General features: G+C 47.9%; 1 long non-coding RNA gene across 2 annotated transcripts; it reads right to left on the reverse strand.

The window, feature by feature from the left end:
• Positions 1–4,597: 4,597 nt before the first annotated feature.
• Positions 4,598–19,429, reverse strand: LOC134513012 (uncharacterized). Of its 2 annotated transcripts, none has more exons than XR_010070296.1 (3): positions 19,303–19,429; positions 8,576–8,785; positions 4,598–7,831 (listed from the first exon to the last, which is right to left on the reverse strand). It is a non-coding gene; the product is annotated as an uncharacterized LOC134513012 (long non-coding RNA). The 2 variants fall into 2 exon arrangements; XR_010070295.1 differs by having other exon boundaries at positions 19,284–19,404.
• Positions 19,430–19,647: the final 218 nt, after the last annotated feature.

Here is a 19,647-nt window from a genome sequence, read left to right on the forward strand (position 1 = left end):
GACAAGATGCCACTTTTGTCGGTGGGACAACACCAAGTAGGCTGCAAGCAAATTCTAACATCGCCCCATTGTATTAAGCTGACCAGATCCATACTGGTTTTATGTCTTCCTGTTGCCCTCTTTTTTCTAACCAAAGCTCTTTCACTAGCTAAAGTTACAATCACTCTGCTTGGTTCGGTTTTCCCCACCGAGAAATGTCCTCCAGTGTTTGAGATGTTCGGATGCAGGCTGTGAGTTGAATCCCAAAGCCTATCCAGTCCTGGAAATTGTCAGAGTGGGGGCTGGCAGGATCACTGGCTGGCCCAGCTGCTCCTCCCTGAACCACAGGTGGGATCAACTGACTAATGCTTTTTGCATTAGTGCTCAAAAACCTCTAACGCTGGGTATTCTTCAACTCTCTGGGCAACCTACTCAGGCACTTACCTGTTCTGGCTCTTGGAAGGCTTTTTTGCTCTAATTTAAGACTGTAACTCTAGTACCCCAAATGGACTTAGAAATAAGATTATTCCCTTCCTGGTTTATATATTAGATGATGACTACCCCGTATTCCTCTCCCCCGCACTTTGGTACAGACGACCTCATCAATGCATTTTTTTAGTTTTAGATTATTTATCCTGTCCCACTCCACACCTTTTCTGGACCACTGCCATTGTTCTCCTTTGCACTTTCTGCAATCAGCTCAGTCTCCCTGAACTGCAGTGGCCAAAACTGCACCGATGACACTTCAAATGAAGCCTTGACAGCATAGACAACAGGGGAAGAATGGTTTCCTGTTTGTCACAGACTGCACTTCTGTTTGTACACCTCATTAGAGCACTTTCATTTTTTACTGCAGCATGACCATGCTCATTCATGTTGAGCTGTCATCTCCAGGTCGTCTTCTGCAGAACTGCTGCTGTGCTGGTTGTTCCCCAGTTGATCTTGTAGTCCTTGATGATGCTTAACACAAATGCAGAGCTCCACTTTGTCTCTATTGAATGGAGCTTCTCTTCCGTCCCCCTCTCCCATTTGTCAGGATTGTTTTGCATTCTCCTCCTGTTCTCCAAAGTGCATGTTCTTCATGGTGTCCTGTGCTAATTTAATAAGTGTTCTCTACTCTTGGTGGTTTTCTTTTTCAAAGATATTAATGAAAATACTGTATGCTGCCAGACATAAAACAGATGGCTTCAGACTTCATTTGATACGTACTGCCAGTTTGACAGTGAAGCATTTATAACTGCTCTTAGTCTGGTTTTCCAACCAGCTGTACACTCCTCTAATAGCAGTTTCTTTAAGCCGTGTTTCTTTACTTGGCTTATGAAAGTGTCAGGTGAGACGATGGCAAAAGCCTTATTAAAATCAAGATCTAAGGCCTACTGTAGAAGGAAATTAGATTGATTTGATGTGATTTGTTCTTGTCAAATCAGTGTTTGCTGCTCCTCATCTGCTTCTTGTCTTCTAGGCGTTGGAAAATAGTTTATCCAATTACTACTTCCAGTATTTTTCCAGGACTTGAAATTAGTCTGCCTGTTCTTTGATTCCTGGCTTCTCCTGCCCCCCACCCCCCTTACATGGTCAGTGTTAGGTTTGCCTTTCCCAGCGTGCAGAAACACATCACCCCACCCCTGACTTCTGTGCTGATGGCCCCAAGTGGGCTTCAGCTGCTTTCCCCAGAATGACAAAAGGCTTTTAGGACTTGTCAGTTGGAATATATCTGCATATCTGACTTATTCAGATGTTATCTGACCTCCTCGTTCTTTCTTGCAGCCAGTATTTTTACCCTCAGACTGTTTATGCTGGTTGTGTTAAACCGAGCACCTTTCAGCAAAGACTGAAGGAAAAAAGTATCAAACGCTTTTGCGTGTTTGGCATCATCACTCAGTATCTCCTTCTCCTCGTGAAACCCTGCGGTCCCTTTGGCCCTCCTATTCCTACTAGTGCATGCACTTCACGCCCACTGCTTGTTGCATCACTTACATCTTTTTCATGTTGTTCCTCCATGCTTATGCTGTTCTTTTATACTTAGTAACATGACCTAGTTCCACTTTCTGTGTGCTTCCTCTGCGCTTCTGAAACTAATGAAGAGCTCGTGATTTAGACAGTTGATACCTTACCAGCCTCCTTCAGTACTTGGGCTAAGCTGCCCCTGTGCTGAGCAGCTCACAAGTAGTTCTGTACTGTATCTTTTGTGACTCTGCCTTTCATACAATTTCCTTAGAGCACTGCCAACTCTCCAGACATCCTTTCCGCCTCAGATTTGTTCCTCTGGGATCATGTGTACTCACACCAAGAGTTAGCTAAAGTCTCTCTTCTCGAGGTCTGCTGTTTTGTCTTTGTTTTTTTCCACTGCCTCCTTTCCTAGAAATCATGACTACTACCGCTTCAAGGTCACTCTCACCCCAGTTGCTTTTCACCTTCACCTGCAAAACCAGTTCCCATATATTAGTTAGAGTAAAATTTTGCAGAGTAGCTAGCTGGGAAGAAGCTAAAGAGATGGCAGCTGCAGTCAGTTCAGGGAAGGCCACAGACAGAGTACCAGAATAGAAATAAACAGAGAAGACCCTGCATATTTAGCACTTAGTTGTGTCAAGAAAAATTAGTATTACCTTTCACAATTATTTGCCCCTGCCTATGAACTTGTCATTAGTTTCCAAGAGATGTAGCTAACAGTGGTGGAAATAGTTGTATTATACGTGTGTCAAACATGAACAGTATAAGCATGTTTTGAAAATACTTGCCAGTTCTGTCTGTCTGTCTGAGGACTTTTTTATGATCTTTGTACAATGAGAGGGCTTAAACCTTACGAACATTTAGAAACTCTATGTGTGATAAGCATAATAGTGAGATTTTTCTTTATTCAAGTAAGCAGTGGCATTAAAGTATGTTTTTAAACATGGAGGCTCAGGCCAAGCAGAGCTGTTTTGTTATCATTGCCACAGCATCGAGGAGTCCTCGTGATAAGCCCGAGCCTCCAGCTTCTCAAAGGCCAACCAAGACGCATCTGGCCTTCAAAACCAGACTGATCTTTCCCAGCCAGCTTTTTCCAGTGGACAGTGTGCACGGCTCCTGGTAGCATCTCACCCTAGCTGCATTAGTACCAGAAGAGCTTTCTTGTGCGAAACTCCCATCAAAAAACTTGCTTTTGGGAGCTGCTTGTCTTCTCTTCTTTGCTGCCATGCCACCTGAGCTAACCCTCTTCCAGCCCAGGGCTGTCCCTGGGCACCTGCCCCTGTGCTGTTCTGGAAAATCTCACCTGAGCAGGGTGAAGACAAGTTGGCTTTTGGCTGTGATCTATAGCTCTGGTGTGTTTCTTCAGATGTCCCTTTAGGCAGCGAGCTATTTGCCTGTGAGTATTGTTAGCAGGGTGGCCGGTAACTCTGCTGCATGTTATTGTAATAACATTATTGATTTCATTACTTCACTTTAGTTTTGCTTCACTACATCAAGTCTTGGCGTTAGGGTGAAGCGGCAGCTAATGAATTCAGTATAGAAGAAGTTTCTTTATGGGGTACTCAGAATGAAAGAGAGCTCCCGAAGCTCCCGTGGATGTCTGCCCAGGGGCTGGGGTGGTTTCTAAAGGAGCTGTTGACTTCATTTTAACACCCCAAACAACCGCATGAGTACAACTTTACAACTGACTCCTCTCTTGGTAGAACTGTATAAAAAGAAAACACTCTTCCGCTGTTATATAAGAGCTACGATGATACATCAATAGCGGGTGTCCTTGCAGGCGGTCTGATTTCTGTTCTTTGTCTAGCAGTTGTTGATCTGATGCGTCCTCCGATGGTTGCTCTTTGACTCATAGGAAGCTCCTTGGGAAGGTGCAGAGACCTTCAGACCTCAAGGAGAATAAACTAATCACAAGTGGTTGAAAGAGAGAGCCATGGTGCTCAGTGCTGCATATTCTCCTACTCAGATGGGTCTCAGAAAGCCGATTTCTCACTAAAAAGAAAAAGCAAATTTACAAAGTGCTGTCACAGTGCATCCTTCTTTTATGGTCTAATTCAGAATCGACTGTCATTAGTTGGAGAACACTCCTGGTTATGCTCTTGGACTTCGGATCAGACTTTACAATGCTTAAAAAAAGCTGTGAAAAAAAGGTGGGAAGATTTGAAAGGCTTCCCCATAAAGACATGGATGGGTAATGTATTTATTTTCTAAATGCATACCTAGAGGCTTAGACAACTGGCGTATTTACACTAACCAAATGGTATTCTGGTTAAAACAAATCACACTTCTGGCAAGCAGAGAACCCCCTGAACGTGTAGCTCATCTTCCCTGAAGTAAAATCAAAAGCAGCAGTGCCAGCTCATCATTTCAAGCTTCCTAAAACAAAACATCTATTAAAAGTAACTCACCTCAGGCAAAAGCGTGTTGTAACAGAAAGGCTTTCCACTGCTCCTCTGAGAATACCCAGTTGCCCAAAACCCTGCACCTAGCCCCCAGTGCTCAAATCTCCAGCTGACTTTGATGAGAGAGGACCGAAAGCCGCACGTCGGTCCCACGTCTCGATATGCTACTAGCACTTTTGCAGAAGTAGCTGAAAGGACAATTTACCCTAACTTTTCTCTACTGAGTTTTTTATTCCAAGAATTCAATTCTCATTCATGCTGAGGAATTAGTTCACCAAAGAGCTGAACTTGTAGGAGACTGAAGCACGCTGGAGAGAAAATAATTCCTAGTTAATAAATACATAAACAAACAAACAAGCAGTTCCTGCCCCTCAGTAATGTGTGATATGAGTTCCAAATTTACATTTAAAACCTTTCAAAGCTAAACCATGAAGGGGAGGCCTGACTTTGCTAACACTGTTACGAGTGAAAAGTTGGCATGGAAAAACTTAATGGAAAATGTGTTTGAAAATGCTTTCTTAAAAAGAAGCATCACAAAAAGCAAGCTGGAATATAAACCAAATTTTGCAATAGTACTTTGCAACTTGTCTTGATTTTGGAAGGATGCAGAGCACATGCTAAGATCAGATGCGTGCATAGACTATTTTATAATAAACGGCATTGTATTTTTTTCATCCCCAGCACAATCTCCAGCCATACAGTACTTTTATTTATTACCAGAGTGTTCAGCAGCAATGAGAGCCGACATGAGGAAGGAAACGGCTTCAAGAACATGGCAAGAATCCCGTAAAGTTACGGGAGTGGAATGGGGAAAGGTACTTTAAAAGTAGAGGTGTAAATTATTGAACATTTGAAATGTTTTCCCTTGGTAATTCTAATCACATTGTGAAATCAGCCACTCACGCTTTTGTGAAACCCTTGATTTATCGGAAGCTTTACGCTATTAGTTGCAGCTCAGGAGCCAGCCCTGCACTCAGGGCTGTGGGCAGGGCACGCGGGGCGCAGCAGCACGCCGAGGCTGGCTCAGAGCTACACTGCCAAACACCCACCGCCGTAAAATTAGCAGCGATCATCCAAACCAGGACACTGATGGCCAGAAGCATTGAAGTTGATCCATGAATCCGATGCGGATGCCAGAGAGTATCCTCAAAGCCACCCCTGCCTCCGAGGGGGCTGTGCTCACCTGCAGTAAAGTGCTGGGCTGAAGGCTGCCGGTTGGTGGTTGGATCTCCTTTGCTTCACGCAGGAAATGAGCTGAGCATGTCTCAGTGTGAAGCATCTCTGACTCTTTTCAGAGATGCCTGCTGGGGGCTAGCCACCTCCTGGGTGCGCTGCTCCAGGGCCAGGGCCAGGGCCATGGAGGTGCTACCTCAGCCTCCAAGAGCATGTGGACCATGGGGACATGGCCTGGGAATGAAGCTGGTTTTGAAGTATCCCAGGGAAATTGTGCCTACAGAGAGCTGGAAGGGCACCTTGGTGTGGTTTGTGCAAGATGGGTACTGTCAGACACATAATGGTGCTTCACAGATTTGGTCACATTTCTGTCCACACTGATTCCACCTCTTGCTGTTCTTCAAGCACTGACTTATTTTTCCACTGAGTTTGGAGATTTCTCTTGTCTTCGTTATCGAAGAATAACTCATTTGTTTTGGTTGATACCTTTTCTTACCAAAAGAAGAGTTGTGGGCTCAACTCTTGTATGGTTAGCAAATGCTATCAAATCTCACCCATAGTGTATCACAGTGAATGCAAAGGTGATTTGGACAAACAAGGGTTAGGATAAGCAGGTGATATTTCAGTCGCGTTTAATGCATGAACGTATCTAATGCCCATCAAATGACTGGACCTCATTTCTGATAAGCAAGCTTTTAATAAATGAGTTTTGGCTGCAGAGACATTGTGCAAGGGGCTTTGTAAGGACTTTGGGCAGACTGACACCGTCTCTGTGGCTGTATAGCACTTTGCACAACAGGGTGTTGGTTGTGATAGCAGAGGATGACAAGGTTTCATGTCTGCCGAAAAGCAAGAGAGTGCTGGATCTCTCTTCTACCTGGGCAACCTCGCTGATGCCAGCTGCCATAGTTGATGGCAAAATTTTCCTCATCTATTTCTTTTCGTTATTCTTTTTTTTTTTCCTCTTAATTTACTTAGTTGGACTTCCAGAAACTAAGGGCCAGATCTTTTGCTGGGAACTTTGTCTCTGGCATTAATGAAGCAGGATCTGGTCTTTAACCTTCAGTATTTGAACCACTCAGACTGCCTGAATCCTAACTCAGCTATTAACATGGGTTTGTAGCAGGCATAAGTGCAGTGGCATTAGTTGGGGCAGCTTTTTGCCTTTTTCCTGGAACAGATTTGGCAGATCCATAGACGGAAGGATTTCCCTTTTTCCCTGTCATCATCCGCTGTACAAGGAAATCCGTCCCTTCCCTTGGACTTCCCAGTGAGGTCCATGCTTTCCTTTCAAGTCCCTGAGGGACAGGGATGACAGAAAGGTGACAAAAAAGGCAGAACAGACGGGCACACCTACAGGCCAGTCTACCTCCTCCCCACACAGCAAATTCCCCTTGTTGACAAGGCCTGCCCCGAACGCCATTAAAAATGCAAATGATGCCCAGGGAACCTGAGGAGCGGGGAATAAGCAGTTCCTTTGCAGCCCACTTCCTCCTGGCCCCAGCACGTGTTGCGCAGATGATGCTCTGCTGTGCCACGTTTCTGAGCTCTCAAAGTTGCATCTAGTTTTTTTTTTCCTTAAATCTTAGCAATGTAGCTGCAGACTTAAAACATAACAGACATTTAGAAACTGTATGACTTTCCCTAACTGTCTGTAACAGTTTCAAGATAAGTCATTCTAAAAAGAATTTCTTTAAACGGAGTCTGCTTTAAACCAGACCTTTGTACTTCTTGTTTTTTCTTTTATCTTGGCACAGATGCTTACCCTCTCTCTAGTTCATTATGCAAAGGCAAAGAAGCTACACTAACGTTGTAATTTTGTTTGGCAAGGTGAGCCGCAAAACATATGCTGTGTCATGCCTTTTTATTACTGTGCAAGAATTGCCAAAGCACCCTAAAGGAGGAATCAAGGACATGATCGTTGCGAGGAAAAGAGGAAACGGTCCAGTTTTACAACACTCAGGCTTGTAACCACTTGCGGTAGATAGTTTCAGAACTGGTTTAATTTTAAATTATTTTCTTACCAACCGACAGCGGCTTCAAAGTGACTTGTGTTTCATCCCACCATGATGAATGGCTTTCAGATCCATACTGAGCCATTTTTCAGTGCCCTGGCAAACAAAGCCCTACCTGTGCAGCAGGCTCCACGCGGGCAGGGGCTGCCCCGTCCTCTCCCTGGGTGGGGAGGTGGCAGAGGTACAGCCAGCCCGAGAAAGCATCCTCCAGCAGGCACTGACGTCCCTTTGCCACTACGTGGAAGGCAGCGTGTCTGACGTTATTCTGCTCATACTCCAAGAGCAAAACCTGTACTTCTCAGTCTAGACAACCTGTAATCAGGCGAGGGAAGAGCAGGCGAAGGGAACAATTAATGGGTGTGATCTCAGCCTGCCCTAAAAACCTCTGAGGACTGGCTTTCTGTGTGGGCATCTGTGGGAGCAGAGATGAGCCCCTCAAAGACCCACACCTCCTCTGGGGCCGCCTGTGCCGTGGGTGCTCCATTCCCTCCCCACGCTCTGCTTTCATTTGAAGGGGATCAAGGAAATGATTTGGCTTAAAAATAACCCAAGAGACAAATTATTTTTAACTTGGTCCCAGATGTAAGTCGCCATGCAGCCCCACGGCAGGAGTGGGCATGAGTGAGAAAAAGGCGGTTTTCACTATATAACAACATACCCCGTTGCAACATCTCCCGAGTGCTTTGGTTGCAACGTCTCTGAGCCCGCCTGAAACTTTGGAAACAGCTTGAGAGAAGTGGCTGCGTGGAAGGCGGACTGGTGTCCCCAGGGGGAGCAAACCCCGGCATGGCCGGTGGCTGCCCACCCCACGGATGCTGCCCACACCTTGCCAAGGGCGGGCAGGGGTGGCCGGCAGGATACGGGGGTTGCATGGCAGTGGTGGTGGCAAAGGGCACAGCTCCCTTCACCCCATGTTCCCAGATTTGGCGAAGCTTTGGAGGGGGGAGGGAGGAGAAGAGGAAGGGACATTCATCTTACAGCATGAAAAAGAGGTAATGAAAGCATGGCGATGCTGGTCGCTTGCTGCATGCCACGGAAACACAGGGTTAGCGTCACCTTTTTTGTTAAAGCCAGGGTGCTTGTGGTGTTGTGTGGAGCAGTGACCACCCCAGCAGCCAGTCCTGTGTCCCCCCTGTCCTCCAGCGACGGCTCATGGCAGAAGCTTGGGGGGATCTCTGTAGGGAGATGCGGTGGGGGACGTCTCTGGGGGTCGTTACTGATCTGTCATCGCAGGCTGTCTCAAGCACAAAGAGGCACTTCTATGAGCTGGGAAAAAAACAAAACAAAACAAAACGAAAAGGAGAACTGGAAATGTTTCCCTCTGCAGTCAGTTTGCTCGCCATTAGCATTTTCATACCTTCCCTGTTCTAAGAAAACACACTTTCTGTATGTCAGACTTCAAAGCAGTGATAACCAACTTGGGGCAAATGCCTGCAGCAATGGGACAAGGCAAGAACGCCTTGAGAAATGCTCCAGTGCCGGCTTGCTCCCACCCCCCTGAAGGCTAGCCCTCCACACCGGCACAGTGCAGGAAGGCAGAGGCTGATTAAAGGTAATGATGCCCACAATGCGCAGAGATGCAGGGAGCCATGGAGAGGTTTGCAAGTCGGGGCTCTGAGAGGGAGAGCATGGCAACATCACTGGTCCCCTCAAAGACACAAACGAAACCTGGCTGTCCCACTTAGCGCTGCTTTCAGCCCCACGTATGACAGGTATCCGAAGCAAGGCAGTGACACTAAACGTGTCCTTTCAAGGGAAGAAACACAGAAAGAACTTTCCAACTATTGCCTTTTCATAATGCAGACAAAGCGCCTGAGGTGCCACCACAGCAGGCCTGCCCTCCTCTTACCGGGGGAGGATGCGGAGGGGACACCGGCCCTGTGGGGCAGCGCCGCAAGCAGGAGATGGGACGCACGGAGCACCCACTCCCAGCGTGTTCCCTCTGGCAGCTGCCGCGGTCTCAGTGGATTTTGGAAAAAAGCGACCATTGCAGAAATCTGTCCCTTAGATTTAATACCCTGTTGTCCGTGATGATGCAGTCCTTCTGGGAAACTCAGTACTGGCAGTTAAAAATAAAGCAGCAGCGTGGAAACAGTGAGACAAACAGCTCTGCCCCCATCCACCTGAGCCACCACACCTGGAGTCCTCGAAGTCCAGTCGTGCTCAGCCCAGATCCGCTCAGCTCCTCAGGGGAAAGCTGCGCTGAAACCACTTGTAAGGGCATCTCAGCAGAACGGTATCATCCACAGCATTTGCCGGTGGCTGACGCGGAGTTACAGTGACATGAGACTTTCCTATGGCCGCAGCAGGCCATTGTAAATTCGAGGCAGGCATAAGACATGAGGCAGTACACGTCGTTCATGTAGGGAAATTCCTTATTAATATTCAAGCCTTGGGGCTGGCCTAAGGTAGAGAGTTTTTTGGAGCAGTGTGCTGCATGCAACACATTTAAAATGCAGACTCGCCTTTAACGCCTGAAATGTTGATGCGCCTAAAATCATTGCTGCACCTAAAATCTGGCCTTCACAGGAACCCCATTTCCTCTGAGCGCCTTGTAACCAACAGACTTACCGTGCATGGGTGGAAATATTCTTGCTCTCCAGTGATCAAAGGCTGATCTCTCTCAGAGAGAAAGAAAAAGCAAAACCCCAAGAAGCTGCAGGACGTGCAGGGCTTAAGTTTTACTATCTAAATACTTATTTGAACCAAACCCATGGTATAAAAAAGCAGGTTTCCGTCCTCCTTTTGCCCTGGAAACACAGTTCAGAGGATTCAGAGGACAGGTGGGTCTCCGGGCCACACTCTGAGTAATTTATAGGGGGTTGGACACCAAAGCGACACATGCCCCCCACAGCCTGTGTTGCTGCTGGAGCCTCTGGCCGAGGCTAGGGGGCTGCAGTGACCCCAGACTGCAGCAGGTTGCCCTCTTGCAAGCGCAGCTGGCCACCGGTTGGCCTCGCAGGGCCGATGCCAAGGCAGTGTGGTGCAAAATCACGGTGCAGCCTGTGCCCAGGCCACCACCAAAATCATGGTGCAGACAGGGCAGATGGCTGGGGCAGGAGCTGCGTCCCCCTCTCGCCAAATTGTCTCTGCCCGTGAGTCACAGCCCTGACTCATGAGCTGGTGAGGATTAAGCTGCAATTTGGAGATGCTACCGCCTACATCTGCCCGCGCTGCTCCTCTCTCCTGGAGGTGGCAGAAGTGAACACATACTCCCTCAATCTGAAATATTGGGGCCAGACAGGCCTGTTCCATCCCCAGGTGAGGGTAGGTTGGGGTGAGTGTGCAGGCAAGCACACACCTTGCAGTAATAAACCCAGGGGAGGCAGTTTCCACACCCGATGGAAGATGCCGCCTGCTCCCGTCTGACCTGCCCCTGCCCGAAGCCCTCGCCTGGCCTCAGCACCCCAGGGAAGGTCCCTGCTCACCCCACACACCCCGTGGGCCCTCTAGCACCCAAGAACAGGGCAGGGGTTTGCCAAATGAACGTGTCAGCACCCTACGGCTCACGGGCACCATTTTTCTTGGCATTTGTGTTGCCCTGGAAAATTAGTTATATGGGGAATAAAGAGCTAGACACATTTGCACGGACATACATTTAACTGGAATAGACAATTAAAGTAAAATAGCTCTGATTTAAGTGAAAATTAGACAAGTGGCAGTATCCAGGATAAGGTTGATCAGGATTATTTGTGAACTCACAGTCACATTTCTGTTGGAAGAGGCAAAATTATGTACCATGTGCTTATTCTGGCTCTCAATTTTTTATTCTTTTTTTTGCTGGCATTAAACCACCTGTTGGAAGACAGACTGTGCCTTATCCAGCATAAAGGCAGCCAGTACAGCGTTAATTCGTCAACAATTTCTGGATAAATGGAAGCACGCGTTTGTACAAGATCAGCACTTTGCACCAGGAAGGTACCGTGTTTGTGATACTTCATTGGAAGCCATAAAGCCCAGTTTTTTTGGTTTGGTTTGGTTTGGTTTTTTTCTTCTATCAGCAGCCCACGTGTACAATGCTTTAACTAAAATGGTTTAACCTCGGCTCTTTGATTACAGCAGCACAACCCCTTCCAAAGGCCGGTTCTTAGCTTTGGGTTAGTCATTGCTGTTGGTTTACACTCGGGAATTTTATTTGATGTGGGAGCAGATAAGCGATGCATCTGCTCCGTCATATTTCCCCAGCCTCTCTCCCTTTGTTCTTTTTGCCTTTTATCCACTGGGTTCTCTCTGCAGAGATCCCTGCCCTCGCCCAGCCGCTTTCCCCTTCTTTTTCAAGCCTGCCTCTGCCCACCGCTGCTTCTGCAGGGGAGGCAGACCAGTCGCTACCATTTAGCAATGCCCTTGCTGTTTACTGATGTTAATTCCCCAGCTCGGAATTAATTTCCCCTTTGTTTGCCTGCCTTTAGAAAGGTCTGTGAAATTCGCAACGGTTTCACCCGAAATGAGAAAAGGGAAGAATGAAACCCGGCAGCCGCGCATGTGGCAGCCCCGGCCATCCATCGCTTCCCTTCCAGCTCTCCCGCATCCAAGGTAGGGGTGTGCGTGCTGAGTCACTGCCTGGGGTTAACACGCTCCAGCCTCACAACAGCAAACACCCATTAGTGGAACAAAAGCCATGCTGACAGTTAGCAGTGCATAGCTAACTCTGATTAAAGGCCAGCTTGTGTCTTTGGGGAAGAGCGATGGAGGTGTGGGGGGATGGTGGTGGGAGGGAGCAGCCCAGGGCAACCTCAGCGCTCTTCTGGCTGACTCAGCCAGAATTGCCTCCGCAGGTGCTGGGGGGCAGCCCCTGCCCTGCCCCACACAGGCAGGGGGCCAGCCCCTCCTGGGAGTGCACGGCAGCTCCCCGGGCCCTGCGGCACCCCTATGGCACCCAGGTCTGGTGCCTCCAGCAGCAGCCCCGGGGCGGGTCTGAGCTGGGCAGGATGGGGCAGGCAGGGGAAAGGATGCTCCTGCCCATGCTGCTGGGACAGTCCTCCTCCCAGCTGGAACGGGCGCTCGCTCGCTGGGGTAGCGGGCTTGCAAAAAGAATCTGCTACAGGCATGAATATTTACATTTCCCTCCAATGGATATCAAGCCAAATTCCATGTCCCAGTTCCAGGGTGAATCAGAACAGTCAGACACAGTGGTTCTGAGAACAGAAATGCAGAGGAAAGGCCAAACGCTAATGTGTTCCTCCAGAAGCGATGGGATGGAGCGCCTGGCTGCTGTGCAGCTGTGCTGCCTTTCTAGCAATTAATTCAGCAGAAAGGGAGCAAGGAATTGTAGCCCTGCAGGCTACTGGGGTTTTTTTTAATCTTTGCTTGGAGGGCTCACCTGGCAAAGCTGTTCCCTGAGGTCAGCAAGTCTAGAGAACAGTGCCTCGTGAAGAGACACCCTGTGACTCCTTTGCAAAGCTCCTCTGCTTCAGGAACATGACTTGTCTCTCTGAAATACTGCTATTCCCCTGGGAATAGGTGCTCTGAGCATGGGGCAGGAAGGAAAGAGGCAGCCAGACCTTCCCATCTTCTGGCATCTGCTTAAAAAAGGGCAGGGAGGTGTGTTTAAATTCCCTTTTCTTTTTCTCTTGGTTGTCTAGACTTCTCCTGGGCCCTAGCTGAGTGGCACGAGCCAGACTGTATGCCTGGGTAGCGCATCCTGGGATAAGGGACACTATATCCCAGCGTGGTCCTCCAGCATTGCCCAGCACATCCATCCCTACTACTGGACTGCTGGAGCTGGTCTGTTAAGGCACATTAGCACCAGTGCTGGCTTTCCAGAACAACCTGCCCCACACTGCAGTTTGCTCTGGTTTTGCCCAAGCTGGCCAGCCCCTGCAGCAGAAGTGCAGCCGTCCCCAACACCAGATCCAATGCCTCCAGAAAAGTGGCCTAACCCTGCCAGCTTTGCTTCTTACTGACACCCATGTGAGCTAATCCTTCCTGGTGCATATCCAACCCTCCCTTTTCCTTCCCTGGGAAAGCCGTCAGCCTTCTCACCCAGCAGCATTGCCACTAGGCGTCTGAACTGTCACCCATGGGGAGACCGGGATGGCCACCACCGCCCTGAGCTGGGCTTTCGGGCTGCACGGGCAGGCCAGCATCAGGGGCTGCCCTGGCTCTCACCTTGGCGCCTTCCTCTGCAAACCTAACAGACACTCGTAGCAAAGAAACAGAAACCAAACCAGAAAAATGAGGCGGCTGCAGGAAATCTTATGGGTGGCCTGCTGCTGGGTACTGCCGGCTCCACTGGGGCTCCTGTTCACGTTGGGATCTACCTTTACTGCTGTTTGTAGCCTCCTCAGGCTGCCTCTCCAGCAAGGAAAAAAAAGCGGTGATTGTTGGGGATATTGCTGCATGATGGGAAAAGTGGCTAAAATAGTGGCTGGGCGTGATGCTGAAGAAGTTGTCTTCCTACAGTGTCCTTAACGCAAATACTCTTACGGAAAATGAATCAGCCCTCTTTGGGCTTTTTTCCAGAGGCCCCTCTGACTAATTCTGCCCAAAACAGCCAGGCTGACCCTGCGCAGTGGCGTGACGGTGGCAGACAGGACTTGTTCACGTTTGGTGGAGGCAGGGAAAAACTGTTTTGCAGGCCTGCCCAAAAAAAAAAAAAAAAAAAGAAATCCTCAGGCTGACTCTGCCAAAAACCACACCAAACATATGGTAAATGAAATGGCTGGCAGGGAGCTGGCTTGGACGGCAGGAGTGTTTCAGCACTGTGGACTGCTCGTTAGCTGGCCTTAATTGTATTTACACGGCTTTAAGCATCTCCATATTTAAGGAAGAGAAGGCAAAGAAGAGGGCAATGCCAAATTTTGGGGGGGGGGGTGCTTTTTGTGCTTCTCCGTGCGCGTTATTTTTATGGAGATGTTAGCATAGTCCCAACGCTCGTCCCATCCCGTGGTTAAGAGCAGCAACAGCATGGCAGAAGGTTTCACCTCCTCGTATGGCAACAGACTCCTGTGGAAAAGCAGACAGAAGGGTTTTCTCTCGCGGAACAGGAGCTCTGCCTATTTCACCATATGAATGTCCTGTACATTTTGTGGAGCTGATGAAATCATGTACAGATGGGATCCATCTTAACAAAGGCTTTTATTCACAGAGCACGTTTATCTGCCGTGCATCTTGGGCCACATTCCAGCTCGCATAGCCATATCAACCAAATGCATCCACAGAGCCAGACAAATTTCTGAGCAGATACCAGACGCGGAGATGCTCTGCCCCTGCTGCTGTGAGCGGCGTGACTTCCTTGTGCGGCACTGCGGCCCCCCTGGAAATCTGAGACTTGGAGTCACGGCAATAAAGAGGCCTTTCCTCACACAGCATTCTTCACGAGGATTCAAGTACCTGATAGCATTTCCAGAGTGCTGCCAGGTGCTGTGGAGAAAGCATGGCAGAGCAGCAAGGTCCTAAGAAAGAGCATCCAGAGGTGCCTGATGTCTTCAGTCATTTGGGAGGCAGCCATAGGAATATCTGTGGTGGCTACAGCTACAGAAGGATGATGAGAATAGAGCAGCCACACAGCAGTGCCTTTTCTTGAGTCTGGAGTGTCATTTTTCCTCCTGGAGCTGTCATGGTGGAGTGCCACGGGGAGAGCTCACCTCCATGTCCATGGGAAGCTTTCCACCACCCTTTGCGTGCTGCAGCTCAGAGCTCAACTCTTCTCCAGCCCTGCCCCATCTCCTCGCTTCTCCCATTCGTCTCTAGGCCGTGGCATCCTGACCCTTATATTGCACCGGCGAGGGGCTTTTGTAAGAGAAGGCAGGGAGGCAGATACCTCAGAGCTGCTGCCCTGCTCTTGCCACAGCCTCTGGCTCCATGCGCACACCTTCCCGGGGCTGAGCCATTGCCTGAGCTGGCAGGATGACCAAACCCCCCGTAATCTGTTTGTTCAACAGCCTGATCTGGACAAGAAATATGGAAGGCTGATCAAAGTTGCAGAGCAAACTTTTGGGCAGAATCCAGCAATACGCATTAATAAACTCTGCCCCCTGCTTTTCTCTTTTGCCGTACGTTCAGCGCTCAGTCAGTAGTGCCTTAGAAACATCTCGCTAGCTGCCCACGCTCCAAAGGAGAGCAGCAACAACAACAAAAGGAAATATATAGAGGGATGACTTAAGTGAGTTTGGAAATCGCTTCTCAGATGAAACACGCCTTTAGTCACAGGCACAAAAAAGCATCCAAATTCCCTGCCTCTGATGTAAACAGCAGAAAGAAAAAGTCATCTGGAAGGACAGGATGATTCACGCTGAGGACCTGACTTGTAATATTCATCAGTGTTGAAATTGCCTTTGCAAGATGACTACATGTGAAAGCAGCACCAGCGAAATCCCAGCTTCTGCCACGAGAAGTATCATTAACGGCAAAGCGGTGTGGTGAGACTCCAGTGCCACAACCCTTGTTTGGGTGAGTAATCGTAAGTCACCCGACCAGTCCCAGCTAAAACAGCAGCGTCATTCAGGTAAGACAGCTTTACGTAAGGGCAGCAGCAGCAGACTGGAGTTTGCAGCCCTCTTCAATAGCAAAATCGAAGGGTTTTTTCTAGGTCTTGCAAAAAACCCTTCCGAGGGTTTCCTTACAGAGATGCTGCCCGATTTGAGCGCTTGAAGAAGCCTGGAAAATTCGGCCAGTCTTTCCCTTTGTTAATTGCCCTGACCCAAGCAGTAACAGGGCACAAAAGTCCGTGCTGACTTTATGCATTGTTAGGAGATACTTTCCCCTGCATATCTGAATCTGTTTACTTAATCTTCCAGGCCTTTACCCATGAATATTAAATTCCTTGATCACTATACATTAGGAGTCATCTTTGCACCATCTGTTTGTATTTGTCATCTAACCCTTGCAAATAATAAAATGTACTTTGTTCTCAAGTTCATGGATCCTAGCAGGAGAGCAATTACCATGGAGGAAAAGTGCTGTGTGAAACTATTGGCAGTGGCAGGGCTCTGCGTTAGCTCCCTGTCTTGCCACGATACAGCAATTAAACGAAAGCCAGAACCTGCCCCAAAGAGCGATGCTTAGCCAATGTGGCTTCCTTGAAGTCCCAGAAGAGATGATGGAGGGGTCCACATCTAAGGGCAAACTCTCTAAAAGGTACTGGCAGGGATGAAACAACTGTGGGAAAAATGGGTAAATGAGCAGATACACAAAGTTTGTCTCACACCTGGGAGTGCCATTAAAGCAGTGAAATAGTCACCCATCAGCTGAGAGGTAAAGTTCAGGGAAGGCTAGGCAAGTATCAAGGGAAACATTGATAAAGTGCAGTTGTTACAACATAAGATTAATCCTTAGAGGGAGCTCTGCCTGAAAATTTTATTAGATCATGCGACGAGGACAGCCCTGCCACATATTACAGAGGTTCAATTTCAACTTTATCAACGCAGATAAATGTGTGCTTTCCCTAGGAGAGCAGTCCCGTGAGTAAGAGGAAACACGCTCCATGGCTGAAGACCTCTGTGGACAACAGAAGTCGGCTGGCGAGCACACCTCACACGCACGGTTCCTCGCCAGAGCTGGTCACAGACATACCTTGCAGCAGACTCACGATGATGTACATTGCCTAAGGATTTGCCTCTCTGTGCTCTTATAAATGAATCTATATGCCAGGCAATTATCAATAAGCACTCAAATTGTTGCTGTCTAGTTAAAACCTAATGTAGTTGGTTAAGGAAGGGATCATTTAGGAGATTAAATGGAATCATATTATTTCTATCTGACGTGTTGGTAGCAACAAATTTAGGCAAGAAAATGGTTGCCAAATATTTGTTTAACTGGAAGAGTTATCTGGGCTTGGACAAGATACCACTTGCCACTTTGCTCGGCCTTGCAAACATCCCACACTAGGAGGTTACCTATTAAGTGATAGACAATATATCTTGTTAATTGTTAGAGCTTGATGACCTTAGACTTTGCCCAGGTATTTAATAACACCATCTGCTGTCTAGGTCTGCACTACTATTATTTTTACATGAGGATTACTCTTCTTCCTTCACAAATAAGGCTGTAATAACAGTGCTAAAGGAGAGCAGAGCAGCGTGGTATTATTTAAACCCGACTGTCCAAGTAAAACATGCAGGAGGTGCAGCTCACCCAAAAAATCCCAGACGCGTTGTCTTGAATCTGGAAATCACGATATGCTGAAGGCTGAGGGCCTGTGATCCAGCCTTGCGGACTGCACTCGGGAAAAACTCTTGTGTCTCACCCGAGAAAGGGCCAGGAGCGAAATCCACCCTTGTGCAGGCCGCCGGATGCTTCTCTCTTTCTGTTGCCGTTGGTGCTTCCTTCCCCAAAACAACAGCAATGGTCCAAAGGCCACCACTGAGGAATCGCTGTGCCCTCAGGTCTTTTTCTCATCAATAACGTGCTCTTAAAGCACATGCATTTAGTGCCAAATAATCACATTTATCTGGGTTTGTATCTATAAAGGGTCCAATCCTGTTCTTGCTGACAGCGATGTGATTTTTGGCTTTGGCTTCTTAAGAGAATTTAGGGGAGGGAAGAAAACAGTGAATTTCTCTGTGCAGCTGGTGTCTTCTGCTCAGTGTTTCCACTACCTTGTGCAGCCCAGGGTTTCATGTAAAGCCATTCCTGGTGCACCGGGAACCTGAGCCTTCTGGATTCAGTGACAAAAGTCTTATCAACTCAGATGAGTCAGTTTCTCACTCTGGAATGATGCAATTTTTTGTGCAAATAGTCTTTTCTTCCTAATAAAGAGAGGCTGAAACCTGCTAGCTGGTGAGCTGCCAGATTTTGGAGGAAACATTAGAGGTGTGAACACCAAAGCGCTCCAAAAAACAAGGCAAAGAGAAAGAGCCCAGACTGCACTTTAAATTAAAAAGTGCACTTTTGCATTGGGGATTTTTTACATGGTTTTATTTTGTTGTTCTGCTTATTGGTGCCTGTCACTCTAGTGTGTGTATGAGGGATATGATGATCATGAATCCCCCGCACTCTCCAGCTTAACTCCTGCATCAGACCAAGGAGAAGGAGTGCTTTACTTGGCACTGTATTGCAACAGAGAGGTCAAATATGAAACCAAACATATGAATGTAATTAGGAGGGTATGCAAAATATGGGGGCTGGATGTCTTAACAGTGTCCGAAGCAGGCATGTCTTGACATGCCGTTGGTTAAAAAGGATTTTAAGTATTCCAGTCTGTCGGACGGTGTATCTGGTTACATCTGAAAAGAGTTTCTTAGGCTCTTGCGCATATGATTTTTCTCAGATTTCAGGCGCAGAAGTTTGATTCTGAAAGCCCAGCATGCAGAAACATTCACCTCTCTTTGAAGTACACGAAAAAATATCTTTTTGTTACCAACACTAGTTTTGGAAGAGGATGTGAAAAAGTCCAGATTCTTCCCATACTTGCCCTGTGCTCATTCTGAGGCAAAGACAATTTTATGGATATTTATATACACTATCTGGAGGTGCATATAGCAGGTTGCAATGTGGGTTTTTTACCATTTGTAAACACAGAAACTTGTATTTTTATATTATATATAATGGAGTGGGGGTTCTTTCTGTTTCACAAATGACAAGGGAATGGCTAAAATCTGTGCCAAACATATTTACCAAAACTTATCTCTGCCCTTTGCCTACAATTCGCATTTTCTTTTAAACCTTTCCAAGTGAAGCAGTAGGCAAAACTCCTGGCAACTAGAAGCATGTGCAAGGATGCAGAAAGCTTTAGAATACATTTCCACACCCAGATGACCTATTCATCAAAAAGTCTGCCAAAACACGTAACTCTTAGTATAAAACAAAATTCAGAAGAACGAACCTTGCTTGCATTAACCTACTTCTTTCCAGGTTGCGTGCCACCGCGGGCTCTCCCAGCGGAAGAGGAGCTGAGCCCTTTATGTGACTTTTCTGTCATCCCTCAGAGGTTTCCCAGCTCATCGGCAGGGGAGCACTGGTGGAAGTGACTCTCCTTCAGCGCCAGCGGTGGATTGGACTTTGACTCCGAGCCGAGCAGACGCGGCGGTCCTCTGGACGAGGTGCTGGTGACCTGTCAGCTGCACAGCCTCCTGACCTCGCATTAACCGGTGCTGCACATGATCGCCTTGGGCCAAATGCCACCCTGCGCTGCAAATTCAGTGACTTACGGGAGCTGCCTCCGGGGGGAATGGTACCCACTGTGTTCA

The sequence above is a fragment of the Chroicocephalus ridibundus genome, chromosome 3 (genome assembly GCF_963924245.1).
Source record: "Chroicocephalus ridibundus chromosome 3, bChrRid1.1, whole genome shotgun sequence".
Lineage (NCBI taxonomy): Eukaryota > Metazoa > Chordata > Aves > Charadriiformes > Laridae > Chroicocephalus > Chroicocephalus ridibundus.